Here is a 6508-nt window from a genome sequence, read left to right on the forward strand (position 1 = left end):
GTATAAATGGAAGCTACGGTATTCAAAAGGGATAATCCTTGTCCCCAACTCTGGTTGCAATATGTGTCATTAGCCAGTTTTAATTGAATCATTTTTCATTTTTGTAGACTGTGTGACATGACCGACCGTTGTAGAGGCTGTTTTGTTCATTTTAAACTGATAAAGCTTTGCCGCTTCAAAAAAAAAAGTATGATTTAATTAGATGTGGGATGCAAAAAACTGGACAACCACTAGACTGCAGCAAAGACTTGCAGGTGAGTCCCTATTTCTTTGTTGCCAGTCATCTATATTTCTTCAGCCTGCATCTGTAGCCTTAGTAAGAATACGTAGTGAGAGTATGTATCTTGAACTCATTTTAATTTAAAGTGGCCCTGGCTATTGCCATGAGATTTACTTCAAAGTAAACAAGAGTATTTTTATCTTTTACATTGATAAACATCTCTCTAGTGTTTTTCCATTCAGAAAAAAAAAAATATCATATGGACAATCTTCCTCTCCCTTAATTTAGCAATATCCCGTGTAATTCACAGGATTTTTTTAACCATACACAGGCTCCTTTTCTGCTTTCGTGGAGCTATCTGGTTTATTCTGCTATGGTAAACGTGGCTAAATTTACACAACATGCCAGGATGCTTTTGTTTAACCCTAGACTGTTGAAAGTTCTAATATGGTTGGTTCACACATTAATAATTGTCGCAAATCACACTTGATAACACATGGCTAACTAGTCAGGGAAGTGTAGTGGTCAGATAGGTTGAGTTAGCACTCTAACAAAGCAGTCAGAAAAGAGAATTCAGCACTTGTGACTGAGTTACAACTGTGTAATGAACCTAATATGGTAATTATGTTCATGCCACCCCTGTAAGAGGAGTGACCTAAATGGAGGCCACAAAAAATGTCCTTCCATTTGAATTGTTGGCCTTGAAGGGTGTTGTTGTTTTTGTTCTTGCGAAAGCATTGATTGCTTCCTAATTGAAGGTGTCACTCATATCTATCTCTGCCACCAAGAGATGATGTGTGAATGACAACTACACTGAAAATAAATGCAGCCAGGAAATTTTTAGTGGGATCAAGAGCATATGTCAAATTCCTGCTCCTTACTAGCAGAAACCATGAGCAAAAACAACAACAACACAACAACAACAACAACAAAGTAATTTTTACTGTTGCACAGTTGAACTTCTGAAATCTGGCCAGCTCTGGAAACAGGCAAGGAAAACCAAAACCTTTGGATTAGGCATCTGAAAAACCTTGAAACCCTCCAGAGCAGCTGTGTGAACCTTACAAAACATGCAATGGTTTCACAGGCCTAATATTAGCAGCACTAAGATCCACACTAGTGAAGGCCTGGCAGAAATCCAGAGATAAAAGAAGAAGCAATTAGATTTTGAAATTCTTCCTGCTGCTTCAGTCTAGAGTGCTTCATCTAAATCATTTTACACCTCCTTGGATGCCTTGAAAGATTCGGGAGAAAATGGGCCATTTTTTCCCCTCATCAAGAGTTCACAACCTGATATTACAAAAACGAAGAAAAAAGAAAAATCTGTTGAAATCAAGAGCATTTGACTCTGACCACAGACTTCTTATCCTTTAGCAAACAGTAGAAACATTCTAATTGACAGTGCTCTCCTCTCTTCTTCTACCTTTTCCCCACTAATCTACAATTTTCTATCACATAGTAACCATGCAGACATAATAGCAAATTAGTTTCCTATGTGGCTCTCCCCGTTTTTTGGACGTTTGGTTCTATGTTACAGGTAGTCCTCTAACTTATGATCACCATGCACGACAAACCGCGCTCGACTAAGCCGTGCCCGATTTAAACCGCGTCGCTGATGTCATCAACAGGGCGACAACAGCGAGTGCGGAGAAAGAAAGGCGCTTTAAATAGCGCTTTGAAAGCAAGCCGATTCAACTTAAGGTAAGGGTTTAGGGTTAGTGTTAGGGTTAGGGTTAGGTTTAGGGTTAGGGTTAGGTTTAGGTTTAGGTTAGGTTTAGGGTTAGGTTAAGGTTAGGGTTGACTTAGGTAGGTTAGGGTAGGGTTAGATTAGGGTTTTAGGTTAAGGTTAGGTTTAGGGTTAGGTTAGGGGTAGGTGTTAGGGTTAGGTTTTAGGATTTGGTTTGGGATTAGGTTTAGGGGGTTAGGGGGGTTTAGCGGTTACAGCGTGCTTCTGTCTCCGCGCTGTTGTCGCCCTGTGATGACGTCAGCTTACGCGGTTTCGTTGAGCGCACTTTAGTCGAACACGGTTTTGTGGTGGAACCTATGATCAATCTGGAGCCCAGAAATTTATGTTGCTCAGTGAGAGTGAAGTGGAGTTGCTAAGAAATTTGTTAAGTGAGTTTGCTCCTTTTTTTAGGACTTTTCTTGAAGCATTTGTTGAAGTGAATACTGCAGTTGTTAAATTAGTAACACATTAAGTGACTCTGGCTTCCCCCATTTACTTTGTTGTCAGAAGGTCTCAAAAGGTGATCAAATGACGCCAGACACTGCAACCGTCATAAATATGAACCAGTTGTCAAGCATCTGAATGTAAATCATGTGACCATGGGAATGGTGCAATGGTCATAAGTATATAAAATCAACATGTCACTTTTTTCAGCACCATTGTAACTTCGGTCACTAAATTAACTGTTGTAAATCGAGGACTACCTGTTTTTACTGCTCATTGTTGATTCTGAGTCTGTTGAAGTTCACCACCACAACCAGCTTTTTCTTAAAAGACACTTGTCTTACATTAATCCTTTTCGTCAGGAGAGTGTTATCCAAGAGAATCTTCCATATTTTCAGCAGTGCTGGGGGAGAAATTTATTTCATTATAGATACTCCTAAACCAGAATCATGCCTTGTTTTTGAAAGAAGGGACACAGTAGGAATTTTGAGAGCCATTATAAGTACTCAGAAACAATTGCTCTTAAACAAAATGGTTGCCCAGTGATCACAAGAAAGAGTAAACAATTCATGTCCTGTTCTTTCCTTTTGCATATAAGGCTGCTCTGTACTACTCTGGTTCATCAGCTTCTTATTCTGGGCAAGCAAACTAATAAAACATTGGGCTGCAGCTTTTCATTTTCTAATAATGTCACCAAGATTCATGCAGTCTCAGAAGCTTTCCCATAAATAAAGAGGTCTCAGCTTCCTGTTGTATCTATTTCAGTTTTAAAATAAATTAAAAAGTCAGATGAGGCAGGCAGCCTGAAAGGCACCTGATCCCCAATCTCTTAAACCTTTGCCCTTTATGACTGCAAAGGCTAAAAAAAGACACAAGCCTCAATTTGTATGACCCAAATATTCATCTAGAGCATGGTATCAGCCAAACACGTGTCAAGTGCTGTTTTATAATGCTTGCAATGGATGGTAATTTGCAAATCTATCTCCCAAGAATGTCAAAGTTGGACATTTGCCAGGAGGCAGCAATATGCCCACAGTCATAACAAAGTGAAGTATCAAATATGGCAAGATGCAACCTATAACAGTTTTAAAAAGTTTAAAGTTTGAAATAATAAGAAGTTTTTCTTTTTCCAAATTTCAGGAAATTCTCACTCCATTTCCACTAGATACTTGGATTATGCTGTTGCTTATGCTTATTTTCGACAATCAAAGCAGAACACACTGCAACTGTTTTGCTTGGGGTTCAAAATGTGGCTGAATGGAAAGTTACTAGTTTATACCTCTTTCATCCCATATATTCTCCAATTGCTTGAATTTAAATCTGGACCCTCTTCACCCAGCTCATGGCACTCAGGGGACTTCCAATTATATCAAATTAAGGTAGCATTAACATTCCAAATATTAAATCAAAAGCCTTTACATGTTATTAAAATATAACAATTCTATTTAATATTTTGTATTCTGCTAAAGAAGAGCATACATAGAGATATGCAAAGCTCAAAAGAATGCTTTGTTTTGATGATGCTTTGGAATGGCCTCATGAAACCATTTTCATAAAGTAATCTATTTTTACCCTACATTTCTGATTGCTATAGTCCACATTGCATCTGAAAATTTTATTTTCTAGTATGTGCATTAATCAGAAGAGATTTCTTCATCTGTTCAGAACTAGAGTAAGGCTTGGGGGAGGCAAATCATGTCATAATTGTGCCTCCTTAGAGCAAAATGCCTCATCAAAATGAAGCTGAGATGCTTTGCGTAGGCCTACATTGTAAAATAGAGATAAATGCACCAATTCTGGTTTCTCTCTGCTTTTTATTTCCAATATCCTCTATTAATATTGAGTATGCATCAGTTTAAATCATTTTAAAAGTTCACTCCAAGCCATTCACACTGGCTTGAATGTTTTCCTCCAACATTATGTACAATATTTTGTATACCACCTTGACTAAGAGTGGTGTACAATACTTTTAATATTTTTTTTAACTTTAGGCAGGTTTCTCCTAATGTAATATCTTTGTTGCATGTTCAATAAACATCCAGAGTAGTACAGCTTTTGAAAGACAACTGTCATTTCAGTTTGACATGTTGGTTTAAAAGTACAGTATTAGTCCGTTAACTCTCTCTCTCATTAAAAAAAACATTTACAGTATTTAGCAACATTTCATTGCTAAGCAAGGCAGTTATTAAGTGAGTTGTTCCCATTTTGCAACCTTTTTTGTCATGGTTGTTAAAAAGTGATTGCTACAGCTATTAAGTGAAGCATGCAGTCATTAAGCAAATGTGGCTTATCCCATTGACTCTGCTTGTCAGAAGTTCTCTAGGAAGTTGCAAATGACAATCCCAGGGATGCTGCAACTGTCATAAATACATACTGGTTGCCAAGCATTAGAGTCTGATCATTGACTGTGATGCTGCAACATTTATAAAAGTGAGAACTGGTCATAAGCCACTTTTTTCAGTGCTGTTGTAACTTTGAATGATCATTAAATGAAGGGTTGTAAGTTGAGGACCACCTGTATACACTTTCTAATTCTTCAGTAGGAAATAATATTTTTAAAAAATTGCCAAGAAGTTGAGCATGAAGGGATGGAACAGAGAGACTTATAGCAACCCACTGCTAATTGTGGCTTCCAACCACAAATGTGTTAAGTAAGAATAGAATGCAATTTTGTCATATTATATGATATATGTGTGATTTTCTTACCAATAAGTGATATTCATGGAAGAAATTAACTGGTGTGATAGGGTACCGCAGAATACATTGGGTGTAATTTGCTGAGCAGAACATAGCAAATTTGCCTTTCTTGTTAAATATGAGGTTAGGATTCTCATAAATTAGTTTGCTGTAATGTAATGTATCAATTTAACTGTCTAAAACTTTTTCTAGTGAACGGGATCACTGGATGGGCTGTGCAAAAGCTTTTCTTCTAGAGCATGCAAAATATTTTCACAATCTGTGTGTGTGTTTCAAATACCCATTGTCACATTGAAAGGCACTTAGCCTCCTTGCTTTGGAGAAGTCTGTTAAGTATAAGACCTGTCTTTTCCACCAGGCATTGGCTCAGGCAAAAGAGTGAGGCCGGCAGCTGTAGTTTGGTATTGGACTGTTATGACATTTGGTAGCATGGCAGTTTTTAATTTTTTGGTATTTGATTTGTTTATATGTTGATAGCTCCCCAAGGTTGCTTTATGGTAATATGAGCAGCTATACATAAATAAACAAGTAAGTAAATATTTATCACATAAGGTACAGAACTGGGCAAACTGACATACCCTAGATCAGGGATCCCCAACCCCCTGGCCGTGGCCCACTATCGGGTCATGGAATGTTTGGAATGGGGACACATGAATGGCCAGTGCACGTGTGTGCAGCTTGACGTATGTGAGTGGTGAGCAAGCATGCACATGCGGTTCCCCTCTCCCTCCACTGCTGGGCCACCAAGTTATAATGGTTGGGGACCGCTGCCCTAGATAGTTTTGTGCTCAATTCTGATGAGTGCTCAGTAGCACAATACACACTAGGGATTGTGAGAGTTGTTTTTTTTAAATATCTGGAAGGTTTCAGATTACCTAATGGTGTAACAGGGAAGCCATTCAACAATTGATAATTAGCAAGGGCAGATTGCTAATGCAGCATATTTGCATTACGGATTCACATTCTGTTTGCTCTGTTAAAATGAAATTGGCAATTTTAGTTTGAAAGTGTTGATATCCCTTACTTGTCTTCTATACTTATGACAAGAATATTTCTTAGGACTTATAAAAAAAAGAAATGCAACGTAATGATAGGATTATCCTAAATAGTTTTATTTGCCATTATTTTCTTGGGATACTTGGGATTAACTGAAGAAAAATCTTAATATAATGGTAATATATCACATCAGTTCCAGTTTGGACTCCTTGACTAAATAACCCTGTGCAGTCAGCAGAAAGGAACTTTTATCTTTTTTTTCTCCCCAAGGAGACCATCTTACCAGGAAATGGACTACAAACTTCTCTATTTTTTTTAAAACTTCCCATTGTGCATCAGCGGAGCAGTTGCATCCCATTGTAAAGGTAGGTGCCGATTCCCAATCTTTCATCCAATGATCAGTTAGAAGAGGAGGAAGCTGTCTT

This window comes from Thamnophis elegans, chromosome 4 (assembly GCF_009769535.1).
Source record: "Thamnophis elegans isolate rThaEle1 chromosome 4, rThaEle1.pri, whole genome shotgun sequence".
Classification (NCBI taxonomy): domain Eukaryota; kingdom Metazoa; phylum Chordata; class Lepidosauria; order Squamata; family Colubridae; genus Thamnophis; species Thamnophis elegans.